The sequence below is a fragment of the Lithobates pipiens genome, unplaced genomic scaffold (assembly GCF_037356315.1).
Source record: "Lithobates pipiens isolate NorthernLeopardFrog02 unplaced genomic scaffold, aLitPip1_a1.2 Scaffold_8, whole genome shotgun sequence".
In the NCBI taxonomy this organism is placed as follows: domain Eukaryota; kingdom Metazoa; phylum Chordata; class Amphibia; order Anura; family Ranidae; genus Lithobates; species Lithobates pipiens.
The window spans coordinates 103,625,001-103,642,801 of NW_027507903.1; the positions used below are offsets into that span (position 1 = coordinate 103,625,001).

Genomic DNA, 17,801 nt, shown 5'->3' on the forward strand with positions numbered 1-17,801 from the left:
GGAAGGGAGAGAGAGAGGGAAGGAAGGGAGGGGATAGAGAGAGGGAAGGAAGGGAGGGGAGAGAGAGAGAGAGAAGGAAGGGAGGGGGAGAGAGAGAGGGAGGGGAGAAAGGGAAGGGAGAGAGAGAGGGAAGGGAGAGAGAGAGGGAAGGAAGGGAGGGGAGAGAGAGGGGAAGGAAGGGAGGGGAGAGAGAGGGAAGGAAGGGAGGGGAGAGAGGGAGGGAAGGGAGAAGAGAGGGAAGGGGGAGAGGGAGGGAAGGAAGGGAGAGAGGGAAGGAAGGGAGAGAGGAAGGGACGGGGAGAGAGGGAGGGAAGCGGAGGGAGAGAGGGAGGTAAGGAAGGGAGAGAGGGAGGGAGATAGGGAGAGAAGTGAGCAAAGGGAGGGAGGGAGAGAAGGGAGGGAGGGAGAGAGGGAAGGGAGGGAAGGGAAGGGGGAGAGAGCGAGGAAGGGAGAGAGCAAGGGAGGGGAGAGAGCGAGGAGGGGGAGAAAGCGAGGGAGGGAGAAAGCGAGGGAAGGGGGAGAGGGAGAGAGAGAGGGAGGGAAGGGAGAGAGGGAAGGAAGGGAGAGAGAGAGGGTGGGAGGGGTAAGAGAGAGGACTGTGGTGAGAGAGAGAGAGAGAGGGGAGAGAGAGGGGGAGGGAGAGAGAGAGGGGGAGAGAGAGGGGGAGGGAGGGAGAGAGGGGAGAGAGGGTAAGAGAGAGAGGGAAGAGAGAGAAAAGAGGGGGAGAGAGGGGTAAGAGAGAGAGAGGGGAGGTGAGAAAGAAGGGGGTGAGAGAAAGGGGGCGAGACAGATCTAGAGATATGGTAATAATGGGCTAATGGCGCTACCTCAAACCTATTGTTTTGTGTTTATATCCAACTAATTTTTTCTATTATTCCAAATTCGACCATGTGCCACTACAAGTCAGTTATATTCCTTATCCTAAAAAAGGTGAGCACACACAGTTCTTCACTAACGTGATCGAACACTCAGTCAAAATCCCTAAAAAGCACCCACACTACATGTAAAATCCACAACATTCAAAATAATTTTGTGATAGTAATTTTTGTGATCCCAAAAAATATTATTATACTATACAGCCGACTACCATACACAGTGTACAAGACCCCTATTCGGGGGAAAGTTTGCACTTATAGTCGCACTGCGTTTGTGCAGTTCCTGTGCAATTGCTATCACTGTGCACAATTTATATTACCACTATAATACCCCGTGAATGGAAAAAATATATATTACAATGAAAGAACAAAAACCACCGAGACCATGAAAAATACAAAAAATAGGACAATAAAAAATATAAAAAAAGTCAAAGGCAGCAAAATAAAAAAATAGTAAATGTGCGGGGTGATTCCTAACCCCCTTACAAATGTGAAAAATACAAAAACCTGAAAAAAGTGTAAATAAAAATCCAAAAATGATCAATAGATTTATGTATCTATATATATAAGGTCCACAAGAAGTCTCTTATCATGTGCTTTCAACCATGCGATTATTCTTTTTCAAATAACAGGAAGGTGACTTTTGTGATTAAGCCTGCTTATTGGTGACTTCCGTGCTCGTTCCCCCTCAAGGGTCCCCACTCACCGAATCCACGCACCCCCTAGGGGGTATGTTGCCTGTAATCTGTGCTCCACTAGATTGAGGATTCTTCTAATTAACTCTGTCTTCAGCTGGTCTTCCCCAGGGTTTATTGGAAATGATGAGAGAAGGAGGCTTTGTTATCCGCCAGTGGGTCCTCAAGAAAGAAAAAATCTGCTCATGTTGTAGTATTCTCAATAACTGACCACTTGAGAGAAAGGGAAACGGGCTACAAAAAAGGTTCTTCAAAAATAGGCTTTCCCAAAATAATAGCTTCTGCAGTGATTTATATACCTTATTAATGTGTATATAGCAGAGGACTAATGATCACTCAAAATATGTTTTATTACAAAAATGTTATATAATTACAAAAAGAGAGAGACAGATCTGTCTCTCTCTTTTTGTAATTATATAACATTTTTGTAATAAAACATATTATGAAGAACCTTTTTTGTAGCCCGTTTCCCTTTCTCTCAAGTGGTCAGTTATTGAGAATACTACACCATGAGCAGATTTTTTCTTTCTTGAGGACCCACTGGCGGATAACAAAGCCTCCTTCTCTCATCATTTCCAATAAACCCTGGGGAAGACCAGCTGAAGACAGAGTTAATTAGAAGAATCCTCAATCTAGTGGAGCACAGATTACAGGCAACATACCCCCTAGGGGGTGCGTGGATTCGGTGAGTGGGGACCCTTGAGGGGGAACGAGCACGGAAGTCACCAATAAGCAGGCTTAATCACAAAAGTCACCTTCCTGTTATTTGAAAAAGAATAATCGCATGGTTGAAAGCACATGATAAGAGACTTCTTGTGGACCTTATATATATAGATACATAAATCTATTGATCATTTTTGGATTTTTATTTACACTTTTTTCAGGTTTTTGTATTTTTCACATTTGTAAGGGGGTTAGGAATCACCCCGCACATTTACTATTTTTTTATTTTGCTGCCTTTGACTTTTTTTATATTTTTTATTGTCCTATTTTTTGTATTTTTCATGGTCTCGGTGGTTTTTGTTCTTTCATTGTAATATATATTTTTTCCATTCACGGGGTATTATAGTGGTAATATAAATTGTGCACAGTGATAGCAATTGCACAGGAACTGCACAAACGCAGTGCGACTATAAGTGCAAACTTTCCCCCGAATAGGGGTCTTGTACACTGTGTATGGTAGTCGGCTGTATAGTATAATAATATTTTTTGGGATCACAAAAATTACTATCACAAAATTATTTTGAATGTTGTGGATTTTACATGTAGTGTGGGTGCTTTTTAGGGATTTTGACTGAGTGTTCGATCACGTTAGTGAAGAACTGTGTGTGCTCACCTTTTTTAGGATAAGGAATATAACTGACTTGTAGTGGCACATGGTCGAATTTGGAATAATAGAAAAAATTAGTTGGATATAAACACAAAACAATAGGTTTGAGGTAGCGCCATTAGCCCATTATTACCATTTTACTTTTAAACATAACCTGGGTTTCAGATTGTGTTCTTAGGGAGGCAGCAACCTCATAGTGACTAATATAAATAGGTCCAACTTTTATATATGTATTTTCTACACTGCTATACCTCATAAAATACTGCAATTAGTAATACATTATCAATAGAGTCAGGGGGAGATATAGGCATTCACATATACCCCTGTGTGACTGTGACCTGTTCCATAAGCGCGGCCTTTCGTGTACAGTTGTTAGATCTAGAGATATGTCCCTGTCTGCAGCCCCTAGGGGGGCAAAGAGCAGGGAGGAGCTGCAGAGTGCTGGGGGGTGGGGACCGGAGAGTGCTGGGGGTGGGGACTGGAGAGTGCTGGGGGCCAGAGAATGCTGGGGGTGGGGGGCGGAGAGTGCTGGAGGCCAGAGAGTACTGGGGGGTGAGGGGTGGAGAGTGCTGGGGGCCAGAGAGTGCTGGGGGGTGGGGGCCAGAGAGTGCTGGGGGGTGGGGGCAGAGAGTGCTGGGGGCCAGAGAGTACTGGGGGCAGATAGTGCTGGAGGCCAAAGAGTACTGGGGGTGGGGGCCGGAGAGTGCTGGGGACCAGAGAGTGCTGAGGGGTGGGGGCCAGAGAGTGCTGGGGGGTGGGGGCCAGAGAGTGCTGGGGGTGGAGAGTGCTGGGGGTGGAGGGTGGAGAGTGCTGGGGGTAAGAGAGAGCTAGGGGGTGTGGGGTGGAGAGTGCTGGGGGCCAGAGAGCACCGCAGGGGATGTAGGGTGGAGACTGCTGGGGGCCAGATAGTGCTAAGGGTGGGGGGTGGAGAGTGCTGGGGAGGAGCTAAGCTTAAGAGGGGAGGCCAAAAGAATTGGAGAGCAGGGGTGTTGGTAAAATGGGGGTGGAGCCAGGGAGGACAAGAATGGGCTGGAGAGCAGGAGGGGTGGAGCCAGGGAGCAAAGGGAGGGGCTGAAGAGCAGGAGGCGTGGAGAAAGGGAGTACAAAGGAGGGGCGGAGCCAGGGAGCACAAGGAGGGGCTGGAGAGCAGGAGGGGTGCAGCCAGTGAGCACACGGAGGGGCTGGAGAGCAGGAGGGGCGGGGCCAGGGAGCGCACGGAGGGGCGGAGCCAAGGAGCACAAGGAGGGGTCGGAGAGTACGGGGGATGCAGAAAAAGTTAGATAGAAGGAGCAGTGGGGAGACTGCACATAGATAGTGGAATTGATTTTTCCATATTCCTCCATGCAACCGCTGAATGATCACTTCTCCTCCTCTCCTCCCTGCAGACATTCAGCGGCTGTATGGAGTAATATGGAAAAATCAATTCCACTATGTGCAGTCTCCCCACCGCTCCTCCTATTCAGGCACACAGGGAAGGATGCTCACCTTTGCTCTGGTCGGCAGCATAAGAGTTCCTTCCTCTTCACACTGATGGTGGGACTATCCAGCTGGGTAGTTTTTCAGCAACCCACTCCAGAACCAAATAGGAGGCAGGTGCGGAGGAGAGGTCTGGCACAAGAGAGAAGCTCAAGTGAGGGTCCCACATGGACATGCCGCTCTCATGCCTCATGCCGTCTGTCATCCAGCCGCTGCGCCACCTAGAGGCCTCTACTGTCCCGCTCCCCGCACTTGCTACCACCGGATTGATCACAGGCAAATTAGTCGATTGCGAGGCCCCTGAGACTGCGGGGCCTTAGGCAATCGCCTAATTTGCCTAATTAGAGAGCCGCCTCTGCGTGCAGCGCTTTGTGAATGGGACGCGCTGTGTTCTGGGAAACACAGTTCCCAGAACACAGCGCGACCTATTACCCAGAAGACGCCGCACGGAGGAGAGAAGAAAGAAGATCTCCGCGGAGGAGGAAGAGGCAGATTAGGATGATGTGCCTAGCAACAGACATTTCTGGTAAGTTAAAAAAAAATTGTTTTCATTTTTTTTTAATGATTTTTTTCTAATTTTTAATGTATTTTTTTTTTCAGGGTGGCCCTCCACTTTAAGGAGTTCCACAAAACCTGCACAGTTTGGATAAAAGTGTGACAGTGATGCCTTTGTACTGTTCTGCCTTAGCAATGTATTGTACGGCCTTGTGGGTCACTTTAGGAATCATTCATTTCTGTTATGAAAACAGAAGCAGTACATAGTATTCTACAGTGTGAATGATAATAGAACACATAAAGCAAATGGGATACAAACTCAGACTGGTATTGATGGCCTATGTATACATATCTTATCTTATCATCAACACTAATCCCAGATTATCGGTGTAGATCAGTTAAGGAGCACTTATGTGGTCGATTCCATGTTATTTATGAACAATATGTATTCAGTTACAGATGTTTCAGTTTTGATGTGTGATAGGGTTTATTGCATGAGCTAGGAAATCTGATTGGGAAGAATGTTGGTGCAGCTTCTGGTAAGCAATGTGCCCTCTGGCATGTTACTGTAAACTTTGCTGAGTACAGACTTGTTTCTGTTTTGACACATCGGATTATAGGAAACAAAGTGAAATCAAAGGTGGGACGAGTTTACTAGTCAGATGACACGTCTGACTAATAAACTGAAATAAAAAAATACGGGGACACCGAATTACTTTACAGGCAAAGTGCTGAAAACTGAAAGCAAGTGCGACTCCGAGTAATGAGTCACTTCCTGTCTGATTTCTGAGACTTTGTTTTATGACCTAAGGAAATCTATCTATGTGTAGGCCGTGTCTCTGCATTTCTGGTAAAAAGATTGAATTGTTGCTGAATATCTTGTCTAGATGCGTGTTTATTTGTCAGCACTATTCAATTGGTTGTAAAGGCTGAAGGTTTTATTTTACCTTCATATATTCTATTCTTAAAGGTAAAAGACCTTCCGTGTCCGGCTCCCTCCGCAGCCCTCCTAATGCCCCATACACACTATCAGATTTTCTGCTGATTTTTTCCTTCAGATTTACCAAAACTATATAGCAGACATGTGCGATTAGTTTCGTATGAATCGAAAATTCGGACGAATTTCCAGAAATTTTTACATTCTTACGAATCCGAATTTTAATGCATATGAATTCCGTACGAAATAGGAAATTTCGTTTGCAAATTTCGGATCCAAATTCAAAACGAAAATGTTACGCAATTGTTACGAAAAGTTAACGAACCTAAAAGTTAAAAACCCAGAAAGTCAGCACAACACAGGGATGGTGGAAACCCCTCATAATGATAAATTCATCATAACAAAAATTCATAATTACAAAAAGTTAACGAACATAAAATTAAAAACCCAGGAAGTCAGCACAGGGATGGTGGGAACCCTATGGGGAATTTCTATGCTTACGAATTTTAATACGAAATACGAAATTTCGTTAACAAATTTTCAAAATTTCAGATCCAGATTAACAGAATTGTGACTGGTGTTTTGTTCACCAATCAGAAGAAGTCAGCACTGTAAAGGGATGGTGGGAACCCCTCATAATGGGCACAGCGGATGTACAGACCCGGGAACTCAGCAAAGGGATGGTGGGAACCCCTCATAATGGGCACAGCGGGTGTACAGACCCGGGAAATCAGCACAGGGATGGTGGGAACCCCTCATAATGGGCACAGCGGGTGTACAGACCCTGGAACTCAGCACAGGGATGGTGGGAACCCCGCATAATGGGCACAGCGTGTGTACAGACCTGGGAACTCAGCACAGGGATGGTGGGAGCCCCTCATAATGATAAATTAATCATAACAAACTTTCGTTGGTTTAACGAAAAGGTTACGAAAATTCGTATTTCGTACGCATCCAAATTGAATTTCATATATGAATTACATTTTTTTTTCATACAAAACAAAACAATTTTTTTTACGGTGCCCATGTCTACCATGTTGTAGTGCAAAGGCCTGCCTGATTGCATACAAATTGAAACTTCTAAGGTTTGACCTCATATTATATGGTTTTGGTAAATCTGAAGGAAAAAATCAGCAGAAAAACTGATAGTGTGTATGGGGCTTAATACTTACCTGAGCCCCCTCTCGATCCAGCGATGTGCATGAGAGCCTTGGCTGTCCCAGGACTCCCTCTCCTCATTGGCAGAGACAGCAGAGGGAGCCATTGGCAAACACAGCCAGCAAGCCACTTAGGAGAGAGCGGGGTGGTTGATTTACTTACAGCAAATAGACTGTGCACTTCACAAAGTCCAGTTGCGCTCTGCGAGTAGAATTGCTCCAGAGCCTAGTAAATGAAGTAAGGCTTCAGTTTGCAAAGAATACCCAGTCACGTGCACAGAAAATTTAAAAAACTGCTTTTGGATGATGGAAGTCAGCAGAGCTTCTGTCCATTAACTAAGCTCCTGAGCAACTTGCAGAGTAGAGTGCACAGTCTATTTGCCTTTAGTAAATCCCCCCCTCGTGTGCATGATGCATACGTTTATATGAAGATGTTAATGAAAGCTATTTTGTTAACACTGTGTGGTTTTCAAAAGAAAGAAGACTAGTGCAGCCCCCACATCTGATGATTGATAAGCTTCAATAGATTACATTTTTCATTTTGGGTTCAATCACTTCAGCCTCGGACCATTTGGCTGGCCAAAGACCAGAGCACATTTTGCGATTCGGCACTGTGTCACTTTAATTGACAATTGTGCGGTCGTGCGACGTGGCTCCCAAACAAAAATGACGTCCTTTTTTTCCCCACAAATAGAGCTTTCTTTTGGTGGTATTTCATCACCTGTGGTTTTTAATTTTGCGCTATAAACAAAAAAATAGCAACAATTTTGAAAAAAAAGCAGTATTTTTTACATCTTTCTATAATAAATATCCGCAAAAAATATGTAAAAACAATTTTTTTTCCTCAGTTTAGGGGGATAGATTTATGGCATTTTAATTAATAATATTTGTATCGTGACTGCGACATTATGGCGGACACATCGGACATTTTTGGCGTTATTTTGGGACCATTCAAACTTATACAGCGATCAGTGCGATTAAAAATGCATTGATTCCTGTGTAAATGACACTGGCAGTGAAAGGGTTAACCACTAAGTGACAGTGTAGGGGTTAAATGAGCCCTGGGGAGTGTTTCTAACTATGGGGGGGGGGGGCGTGGCTGTGTATGACATGTCACTGATCTCTGCTCCAACCAAAGGGAGCAGAGATCAGTGACGCTGTCACTAGGCAGAATGGGGAGATGCTTGCTTATAACCACGATCGGTACTCACGGAGGTCCCAACCAGCGCGCACATGATGGCAGCGTGGAAAAAAATATAAAGGGACGTACCTGTACACCCATTTGCCTGCCATTCTGCCGATGCCTGCCGGTTGGCATGTGGTTAATGAACTCTATTTTCAAAATTGTATACCCTTTTGATAATAAATACATTTTGACCTTTTAAAAAACAAGCATATTTGTACACTCTTTGAGCCTCTAAGGTCCCATTTTTACAAGCGGGAAACTTCTTTTTCTATGATTCCAAAGGATGTGGTCACACTAAGCAGATATATTGAACCTCAATTTTTCTTGTGCTTGTCTTTTTTTTAAGCTTTATTCTCTCTGATTTCCACTGGTGATCTGGACAGTAACGCGCTCCTTGTAATAGAATGCCTCCACCCTGGATGAAGGAGCACAGGGGGCACCTTTGGGCAGTCGCCTTGTCAGTATGGGGGAAAGGGAGTGTTAGATAAACTAGCAGATTTTAATACACTAACAAATTGGGGCCAAACTCAAGCTAACATTTTCTTAAGAAGTTTCAGCAAACAGTTTTTTTTTCCTTTTGGGATAAAGGTTTTACATAAATAAATAAAAGCTGATCATTGCAAGCACCCCTGTCAGTGGTAAATTGTTTTTCTCAACACTGCTACATTTGCAGAACAGCTTGTTCTTTTGAAAAACAACTGACTTACTGACAGGATCACTAGATGAAAATAGAAGATAGAAAGCCCAAACAAGAAAACCGATGCAGCCATTACATCTAAGAATCGGTAAGCAGAAATATATTAAATGTTTGCTTTTGGGTTTAAAGTGTGTTTTGATTATGCATATCTTATTCTGTGAAACGCGTTAACTGTCCTTTGTGTATGTGTTGGAGTTTTAGTTGGAGTCATTTTATGCATTTTTTAATGTGAAAAAAGATTTTTTGTTTGTTTAGTAAAAAATAAAAACCCAGTAGTGATTAAATACCGACAAAAGAAAGCTCTATATGTGTGAAAAAAATTATATAAATTTCATTTGGGTACAGTGTTGCATGATTGTGCAACTGTCATTCAAAGAGTGACAGAACTGAAAGCTGAAAATTGGCCTGGGGAGAAAGGGAGTATAAGTGCCCAGTAAGCAAGTGGTTAAAGTATACCTAAAGGAAAAACTTTGTTTTAGTTTTAGATAGAATGGAGATGGGTTAGAACACCTGTCATGTTTTAATGGTTGTCTGTGTCCCCATTAGGGAGATTCACCCTCTCTATTTGTCTTGTTTAAGTGTTCAGTAAGCAAGTGGTTAACTGGATGCCGTAGTCACGGATTGGACCAGTACCTGTTGATGTCCAGAGGGGTGGATGGTTCACACGCTCACCTGGAGCCGTTTATTGGTTTCTTAAAGTGGTTGTGAACCTCATACATGAAATCTGAACAAACCTCATATTTCAATAGTGTTTACTTGCCTCTCTCAAAAGCATTAAGTATCATTTCTCTCTGCTGTCTCGTTCCTCTGCTATCTGTACAAGTCACTTCTGACAAGTTTTCCTGACACCAAGAGATAAAAAGTTGACTGGAGAGGGAGCTCCAGCACACAGCCTGTGATTGACAGCCTCAGCCCTGTCTCTGTGTGCTGTGTCCTTTCCCTCCCATCAGCTCTCAGAGTTCCTGTACAGTTTTTAACTGCAGCTCCCCACTCCCTGCTTTAGTCAATAGACACCGAAAGGGCAGCACAGGAGCGAGCCCGCACAGGTGCCACCATGGAAAGCGAAGAGGAGGAGCCTGGAGCGCCAACGGGAGACCCCAGAAGAAGAGGATTGGGACTGCTCTGTGTAAAACCATTGTACAGAGCAGGTAAGTATGATATATTTGTTATTTAATTTTTTAAAAAATTAAGATTTATTTAATCTGAAATGAGATAATACAAACTCAACTAATCACCTAACCTGTAAATAAAGTTTTTACAGTATTTGTAATTTTCTTTGGACTGGTTTCACAAACCAGGGACAATGGACACCCTTCTACCCTTTTAGAGTGTATTAGATTAATCAGGCATATTTTACCACTTTCATCAATACTCTCCAACCTGACATATCCCATGAGCCGTGCACTTTATACATAATACTGAAGGAGTCAGACGCAGAGCTGATAATCCCCTCTAAGTCTTTCAGTGCCCTATCTATTGCATTAAATTGGGTGGAATTCCCTTTGTACATAAATGTATCTGCAGACTACATGTGATGCAAACAAATAGATGTCGTAATAGTATTGAATATGAGATGAACGATTTAGAGTGAAAGGGTATAAGCCTCTACAGTAGACACAGGAAGGAGGGGACATGGAACACATGCTATGTCATCCCAGCCACAGGGGTTGTGTAATACCTGAATAGCATTAATGGTATTATTTTGTTTTAGTAAGAGTGGGCGGGATAGAACTTTACCAACAGAGCACTGTGTACACCATTGTAAACTAAAAGCACCGATACATGGACTAAGCTACACTCAGGTCTGGAAGTTGATGGATTGATATCTGCTCCTGTCTGGAAAACATAAACAGATTTAATACATTCCAGTTTACAAGATTTCAAGACAACCACAGGAGGGAAAAAATTAAACAAGGATCAGGAAAATAAGGTGAGTTATCCAAAATTTCCAAATGTATAAATATATATTTAAATATTTGATATATATATATATATATATATATATAGATATATATATATATATATATATATATATATATATATATATATATATATATATATATATATATATATAGATATATCTATAGATATCTAACTATATATATATATATATATATATATATATATATATATATCTATATATAGATATAGATATAGATATATATATATATCTCTAGATATGCACATCACACATGCACATGGAATTCATACCACACACCCTTGTGTATAACTATCTACCGATCTATATTTTATTGATTTGCAGTGATCTACTCATTTATGAAAGAATAAGTTAAACATTTTGTATTCTTTAACTAAACCAGAGTAACCAATCTAGCTATATGTTTTTTTTTCATTGTTGAAAACCTACCTATACATTTTATGGGGTTGATTTACTAAAGGCAACGGCAATTTTCAAAGCGCACCGTCTATTTGCCTTTAGTAAGTCAACCGCTGTGTATCATTTAGGTCAGAAGAAAAGTATGTAATAGCATTTGAGTATACATGTTGCTGTTGTCATTGAGAGGTTGATTTATTAAAGGCAAAAAGACTGTGCAGTCTGAAAGTGCAGTCGCTCCAGGACACAGTAAATGAGGTAAAGCTTCACTTTGCAAAGAATACCCAATCATGTGCAAGGAAAAAAAATTAAAAATGCATTTTTGCTTGCACGTGATTGGATGATGGAAGTCAGCGGAGCTTCTGCTCATTTACTAAGCTGTGGAGCAACTTTGCAAAGTGCCCAGTCTTTTTGCCTTTAGTAAATCAACCCCTGAGTTTCAAAATAATTCTTTGAGAGCTTTGGTAGATCATCAAAAATTACCAAGATAGGATTGGAGTTTAAAGCTGCAAACAATCAATGGAAATTGATATTACAAAAATATAAATTTTATTAAACAGACAAATTAAAAAAAAGACAGAAATATTTATATATATATATATATATATATATATATATATATATATATATATAGAGAGAGAGAGAGAGAGAGAGAGAGAGAGAGAGAGAGAGAGAGAGAGAGAGAGAGAGAGAGAGAATATAATAAAGCTCAGTGGTCACAATACAATAGTATGGTTGCCTCTACAAGTTTCACCACAATCGTGGCTTCTTCTGGAGCTTTTGTAGGACCTTAATACATAACCACCCTTTAAAGGTCCAATGAGGTATCTGTGTGCCAAAAATGAGGGGGGAACAACAACTCTGTAATCACACCCTGTTATAGTGAGAAGTTAACGAATTGATGGACTAATACTAATATCCTCCCAAAGACACAAACATTATGTGCTGCCAGCAAACTTCAAAGGGACTGTGCCATCTGAGCACTTGGTTCTTTGAGATTACCAATGTTCCTGAACTTGTTATCAATATGATACCTTTAAACCAGGGAAAATAGTTGGTCTATCCCAAGGGATTAACCGTTTTTAACTTGGTTTAAACAATCTTGCAGGTAACAAGGTGATCATCCACGGCCACCAATCCTGTCTTGGTAATTTTGAACTCATTTATAGGAGGTTGTGTATAAAGTGAACTCTCCAACCTCAAATACTAAATTTACCCTTCGGTAGAGTATCCATTAGGGTTGATTTACTAAAGGCAAATAGGCAGTTGCACACTGCATGAGCAGTTGCTCCAGAGCTTAGTAAATGAGCTGAAGCTCTGCTAACTTCCATCATCCAATCATGTGCAAGAAAGAATGCTGTTCTTTTTATTTTCCTTGCACGTGATTGGGGTACTCTTTGCAAAGTGAAGCTTTACCTCATTTACTAAGTTCTGGAGCAACTTCCCATGGAGAGTGCAACTGCCCATTTGCCTTTAGTAAATCAACCCCTATGATATTCAGCAGCCATCTGATAACTGTCGGCGCATCAACTACCACAACATATATACAAACTATATTATAATTGTTTCTTACTGAACTGTTCAGGGATGCCTAACATTTTTCAAAATGAATTTCTAAGTTAAAAATTGTATTTTAAATACTTTAAGGTAAACAAGTGAAAGTGATCCTCTTAAAGAGGATCTTGAGTGGCGAAAACGAAAAGCCGAACTGCGCTTTGTGAATTCCACAGCTTTCTCTGAGAACTTCTATTCAGACTGCTTAGGCAATCTGAGCAGAAGTGAACACCTATACCTATAAAAATTAGGAACCCCCCCCCCTCCAAAAAAAAATGGTGTCCAAAGGTGTTAGAGGAAGGGGGGGGGGGGTAAAATTTGAACGTCCCCTTTTGAGTAAAGTACGGCTTTAATTAGAAATATGGCCAATATAAAGATCAGGGGAGAAGACTATGGGCTATTGTAATAGGGAACTGTATCCAAGATATTGACAATATTATACCCAACTATGGGCAATATAGAAAATTACATAAATGCTGTATTTTGTCACTATCAACAGTTTTTTGTTAGTCTGAGTCCCTTGCAACATTTTTGGAACATTTTTGTTTACTAGTTGGTCCTGCTAATTGATTCATTTAATTTCAACTTCCTATAACAGACTGACAACACAGTTTTTGGCAATGGAATTTCGACCATGGTGCACCAAGTGGACAGGGTTGTTTTAGATGGACTAATAGTTTTAAATGGACTTTAAGTAAGTGACAAAGAAAACTAGGGATGCACCGATATAATTTTTTTAACACAGAGTACGATACTTTTTTCAAGTACTCACCAATACCAATTACCGATACCTATCGCCTAGGAAGAGTAGGTAGAGGGGTGGTTGGGAGGTGAGTGAGGGCAGGGTGGGAGGGGGGAAGTAGAGAGGTAAATGAGGGCAGGGTAGTTGAGGGTGGGGTGAAATAGGGGTTTTGGGGTGGTAGAGTTGGGATGGAAAAGGCTGTGATCACTGGGGGGAAGAGGAAGGGGGTGGGAGGGTCATTGAGAGACACGGGGGGAGGTGACAGCTGGTGGAGGGCAGTAGGATAAAACACAGGGAGGGCACAGTACAGGGGGTTAGGAGGGCACAGTACAGAGGGTTAGGAGGGCACAGTACAGGGTGGGTAGGAAGGCACAATACAGGGGGTTAGGAGGGCACAGTCCAGGAAAGGTAGGAGGGCACAGTACAGGGTGGGAAGGAGAGCGCAGTACAGGGGGTTAGAAGGGCACAGTCCAGAGAGGCTAGGAGGGCACAGTACAGGGGGTTAGGAGGGCACAGTAAGGGCCTTAGGAGGGCACAGTGAGGACGTTAGGAGGGCACAGTGAGGACGTTAGGAGGGCACAGTGAGGATGTTAGGAGGACACAGTAAGGGAGTTAGGAGGGCATAGTAAAGGGGGCTAGGAGGGCACAGTAAGGGGGGTATGAGGGTACAGTACAGGGGTCACTGCTGGCAGAGCTCTGTTTACCATCCCTGCATTGTTCACAGCCTGAAGATAGACCATATCCGTGCGCAGTCCACTGCATTAGGGTGTGCACCCCAAAGCCGTGACTGTTGGGTGTGGCCAAATCGTGTTTACAGTGGGAGGGACTTAAAGGGGCAGAGTTGAATAAAGAAAAAGGCTTCCTGTACCAAAAAAATGTTCTTCTCTCCTCCAATAGGTCACTTTCAAACTGATGCAGTGTAGTGTACCCACAGTTTTCATGTTAGTTAGCTGCACTTTGCCATAGACTTTTATTATGTCCCATGGTTTTGGTGAGCTTTCTGAAACCAACAATTGAAAGTGCAGTTTTGGGGCACTTTTTAGAAAGCACATTAAAACCATGGGACATAATGAAGGTATATGGCAAAGCGCAACTAACAACTCACAAAAAAAGCACACACTGCGCTGCATCCATGGTGCGCAAAAAAACGCACTACATGTATATACATCTATATATTCCCTTTACCTGTCAGACGGTCATAATGTTATGGCTGATTGGCATACAGTGCAGTGTTTCACAGATACTATAGCTGTATGACTTTGTATGACAGAGTTTGATAGGAGTAGTAACAGTAAAGCAGCAGTTCACATTATTATAGATATACTGTTAGATATTTCTTTATCTTCCCAGAGAAAAAACTGTGCACAATTTTCTAATGATGCCAGCTGCATGCCAGCCCTCCGCCACCTGATGAGATTACATTCGATCTGAGTACAGCCATTCTCAGCACAGCTCTGCTCCCAGGATTTACTGAGAGCATAATACTCTACTAGCCAGGGCTGCCAGTGGCTGTGGGTGGCAATGGCAGGGACTATAATTATTAGTATCGGCAAATGAGGTCCATCACTGCCTATGCCCCAAAAATTAAGAAAAAGTTCCATGAACGATGGTACCGCCACTTGGGGCAAGGCCCCAGTAAAATATGGTTGACTTATTGTGGTTTACTTTATGTGGGCAGTGTGTGTCGGGCACAGTGGGCCCCCTTTCCCTTGGGGCCCGTGTGTCCCCCACACATTGCACACTTTAGGTGCTTTAGAACTATTGTGGGCTTCCTTGTAGCTATATAATATACTTTAATTGCTGTGCCACAATCAAGAGTCTGAAATACACCTATAAACCTCACCACAATCACTGAAAAAAAAAAAGCTTCCATTACATGTTTTATGTCTATTGCACACACCAAAAAAAGACAGAGAGCTAATGCTTTGTCTGGGCCTACCTTAAAGAAGAACTTCATTAAAATAGGGATTGCTTAGCAACCAACAACTGTTAAAACAATGAACACTTTGTATGAAGTTTTGCGCTCTGTGATTCATTGAATATAAATAAATGACCCAATAGCTGCACTCATATATATGTACACACCATAAAACAGATAAAATAAGCAAAATGTTGCGCTGCCATTATTTTGATAATAAAATCAATATGCAAATAAACAGAAATTTAAACAATGAAAGTCCATTCATGTGATCCACAAAACGGAGAAAGTGAAAAAGGGGATTCCAAAACACTAAAAAGTCCTCGTTGCGAAAGAAAAATAGCGATGCCCTTCCAAATCAACTGTAGGTGTTAAACCTCGTGCTCCCCAGGAGAGCGTTTGGGTCTGCACATCCACACGAATGACAAATTGGGAGCAGCAACTGTGTCTTTGTGGCCCCTGCATGAATGCCCAGGGATGCACTGAACAAGCAAACATGTGAACAAAGCCATAAATAATCCTCTTTTTCATGGTTTCTACCTTTATGTATAGGGCAAGCAGTGTGGCAAAAGTGACAGCTGAACAAAATATATCAAACCCTCTTCGGTACTTAAAATGTTCTGAATTTTTCATAAGGTTTAAACTAGGGTTGCACTGATACTGGTATCAGTGCTGATACCAGGCATTTTCACGAGTATAGGTACTCACAAAAATGCTCTGATACCTGAAACCGATACAGGAAGTGACGTCAGCTTGGGTATGGAACGCCTTCTCCTCCCCTCCGGCTGGCTGTCTCCTCTGGCATCTTAATGCACTGGCCAACCTGGCACTGCCTATGTGGACAGGATCTGTAGTGCTCCAATCACAGGGCATGGAGAGGAGAGCCGGCAGGGATCAGGTCAGTACAACTTCAGCTCCAGCACAAGTAGCAGAGGTAATAATATACCCAATCCCTGGGGTATTTTGGAGGGGTGGAATCATCTCAAACAAGAAAAGCAAAATATATCCAGATGTGAGATGTTCAAATCTTTCACCACACCGCATGCACTCAGTGTTTCCACTCCCCTTTGTTTAAAAACTCCCCAAATGACAATGCCTTGCACTCTCATGCTTGGCAAAACAGCATGAACCCTTACAGGGTTAGATACCCTCCGATATCCAGATGTGACACCCAATATCATGGACTCTCCATATATAATGAAACAAAGTGCTCCAATAATGCAGTATCGTTGTAAAAAGTTTATTCTATTAAAACATCTTCACACATTGTACTCACATAAGCTCAAATCAATGAAGCCTAGAGGCGTCCACTTTCAGCAGCAAGTACTGGTGTAATGTGGTCTCAGCAGACACAGCATAGGTGAACTGAACCTCACCAGTGAAAGATCGTGATCCTCTAGGCGTCACTTCTGGTACAGCGGCAAGCGTGAAAAACGTGGCTGTACAGCAACCAGTTTTTTTGCAGCACTTTGTTTCATTATACATGGAGAGTCCATAATATCGGATGTCACATCTGGATATTGGTGGATATCTAACCCTGTAAGGGATGATGCTGTTTTGCCGCGCACGAGGGTGCAAGGCTTCTTTATTTGGCGAGTTTTTAGCCAAAGGGGAGTGGAAACACTAAGCGCACGCGGTGCGGTGAAAGTTTGGAAGATCTCACATCAGGATATTTTCAGCTTTCCTTGTTTGAGACAATCCAGTCTCATTTATGGACTATTTTTGTACAAGCTTTATTATAGGTTGTTTATTTATGTATTAGCTGTCACTGGGTGTATTTATTTATATTGTTTAGCGCTACTATTTACTTTAGTTTATAGTGTATATCTAGCTACTGCAACTCTGTGTCCTACCATGTAATATTACAGGTCAGAACTGCAACCAGTAGCTATCTATGCACGGTGCACATTGTATCTGTAAGGGAATTGGATTTCAGCTCCAGTGTGTGCTGTGTGAGGGGCGGAAGCTCTGCCTATCTCATAGGCATGCATACAGGTTGTGCTGGGTATGCCTTGGCACACCCTAATCACCTTGTACGCCAGCATAACCCCCAACCTGAATTTGCCAGCATTTGGCTTCATTAACCACTTCAGGACCGTCCACTGTTGTTATACGTCGGTACTTTGAAGAGGATTATCGTTGTTATGACAGCAGTTAGCTGCCATAACCTCGCTATCATCCTCTTCAGCGGGCAGTCCACTTCAAGATAAAAGTGGACTGAATCACTTTTATCTGCGGCGGGCACCCGCCGCTTACCAGAGCTTTCAGTAGAGGCGGAGGCGATCGGATCCTTTCCTTAGCCTAACATGGAGACAAGTGAGGGGAAGATGGCCCTCAACTGTCTCCATATCATTGCAGGGTGGACGTGACATCAAAACATCACTTGTGCCCATGGTTCTGAAAG

At 42.6% G+C, this 17,801-nt stretch overlaps 1 protein-coding gene across 1 annotated transcript in view; it reads left to right on the top strand.

Moving 5' to 3' along the window:
• The first annotated feature begins 10,457 nt into the window (after positions 1-10,457).
• Positions 10,458-17,801, top strand: part of LOC143963574 (proto-oncogene Mas-like) — a 46,456-nt gene continuing 39,112 nt past the window's right edge. Inside the window, exon 1 of the mRNA XM_077473255.1 lies at positions 10,458-10,778. The gene's annotated coding sequence lies outside the window, so the exon portion shown is untranslated. The remainder of the gene's footprint in view (positions 10,779-17,801) is intronic.